Raw genomic sequence first — 2,491 nt, 5'->3', positions numbered from 1 at the left:
TCCCAGCTACTTGGGAGGCTGAGGCAGGAGAATGGCATGAGCCCCGGAGGCGGAGCTTGCAGTGAGCTGAGATCGCACCACTGCACTCCAGCCTGGGCCACAGAGCGAGACTCCGTCTCAAAATAAATAAATAAATAAATAAATAAAATAAACAAAAACAGAGGACAAAGAGATGGAAGAAAAGACAGCTGGGCCCAGGGAACCACTACCACCAAGGCATGGAGACCAATAGTGGCCCCTAATTCCTGGCTGCGCTGATATTTATTGGATACAAGGCAAGGGGGCAGGGTAAGGAGTGTGAGCCATCTCCAATGATAGGTAAGGTCACGCGAGTCACGTGTCCACCAGACAGGAGGCCCTTCCCTATTTGGTAGCCGAGGCGGGGGGAGAGAGAGAGAGAGGGGACAGCCTACGTCATTATTTCCTATATGCATTTCTTGGAGAGATCAGCGGCTTTAATACTTTCTTTTTTTTTTTTTTTTTTTTTTTTTTGAGACAGAGTCTTGCTCTGTCGCCCAGGCTGGAGTGCAGTGGCGTGATCTCGGCTCACTGCGAGCTCCGCCTCCCGGGTTCCCGCCATTCTCCTGGCTCAGCCTCCCGAGTAGGTGGGACTACAGGCGCCCGCCACCTCGCCCGGCTAATTTTTTATATTTTCAGTGGAGACGGGGTTTCACCGTGGTCTCGATCTCCTGACCTTGTGATCCGCCCGCCTCGGCCTCCCAAAGTGCTGGGATTACAGGCGTGAGCCACCGCGCCCGGCGGCTTTAATACTTTAACTAATTCTGCCACCGCTGTCTAGGAGGCGAAGCCAGGTGTACGGGGCGGAACATGCCAGCGGACCAGGAGGGTGACCGCGGAAGCGCAGCATCGCGGGGAGGCGGTTAGGCCTCCGGATGGCTGTGCGCGGGCTTGAGTGAGGTCGGGCCTTCCACAAGAGGTGGTGGAGCAGAGTCTTCTCTAACTCCTTTGGGGAAAGGGAGACTCCCTTTCCGGGTCTGCTACGTAAGGGGCGCCTTCCCAGGCGCTGGCGCTGCCGCTGGACCAAAGTCCGCCAAGTCAAGGTCGCCTTCCCAGGCGCTGGCGCTACCGCTGGACCAAGGAGCCCTCTACTGGCCCTGTCCGGGCGTGGCACAGGCTCACACTTGCCTTCTGGTCACTTCCCACCGTGCCCTTCAGCTCCTATCTCTGTATGGCCTGGTTTTTCCTAGGTTATAATTGTAGAACAGAGATTATCATAATATTGGAATAAAGAGTAATGCTACACACTGATGATTGATAATATTCACATATCATCATATCTATAATCTCTTTCCAGTATAATTTTTTTTTTTTTTTGAGATGGAGTCTCTCTCTGTTGCCCAGGCTGGAGTGCGGTGGTGTGATCTCGGCTCACTGCAAGATCCGCCTCCTGGGTTCACACCATTCTCCTGCCTCACCCTCCCGAGTAGCTGGGACTACCAGCGCCCGCCACCGTGCCTGGCTAATTTTTTGTATTTTCAGTAGAGACAGGGTCCAGGATGGTCTCCATCTCCTGACCTTGTGATCTGCCCGCCTTGGCCTCCCAAAGTGCTGGGATTACAGGTGTGAGTCACTGCACCTGGCCATAACTATTCTTTTTTTTTTTTTTTTTTTTTTTTTTGAGACTGAGTCTGGCTCTGTTGCCCAGGCTGGAGTGCAGTGGCCGGATCTCAGCTCACTGCAAGCTCCACCTCCCGGGTTCACGCCATTCTCCTGCCTCAGCCTCCCGAGTAGCTGGGACCACAGGCGCCCGCCACTTCGCCCGGCTAGTTTTTTGTATTTTTTAGTAGAGATGGGGTTTCACCGTGTTAGCCAGGATGGTCTCGATCTCCTGACCTCGTGATCCGCCCGTCTCGGCCTCCCAAAGTGCTGGGATTACAGGCTTGAGCCACCGCGCCCGGCCTAACTATTCTTATTCTATATATTTTCTTTATCATACTGGAACAGCTTGTGCCCACGGTCTCTTGCCTCAGCACCTGGGTGGCTTGTCGTCCACAGAGACCAGCCTGTCCAACATGGTAAAATCCCGACTCTACTACAAATACAAAAATTAGCCGGGTGTGGTGGTGCATGCCTGTAATCCCAGCTACTTGGGAGGTTGAGGCAGGAGAATCGCTTGAACCTGTGAGGCAGAGGTTGCAGTGAGCCGAGATGGTGCTACTGCACTCCAGCCTGGGTGATAGAGCGAGACTCTGTCTCAACAAAAACCCCCAAAACAACAAAAAAAAGCTAAAACTATAAAACTCAGGAAAAAAACATAGAGGGTAAACCTTCACAACTTTTAATTTGGCAACAGATTCTTAGATATGACACTAAAAGCACAAGCAACAAGAGACAGACAAACTGGATGTCATCAAAATAATTTCTGCACATCAGCTGGGCATGGTGACTGACGTCTGTAATCCTAGCACTTTGGGAGGCTGAGGCGGGCGGACCAGGAGCTCAACACCAACCTGGCCAAGATGATGAAACC

This window comes from Macaca nemestrina, chromosome 14, assembly GCF_043159975.1.
Source record: "Macaca nemestrina isolate mMacNem1 chromosome 14, mMacNem.hap1, whole genome shotgun sequence".
Lineage (NCBI taxonomy): Eukaryota > Metazoa > Chordata > Mammalia > Primates > Cercopithecidae > Macaca > Macaca nemestrina.
Note: the sequence above shows the minus strand (reverse complement) of the source record.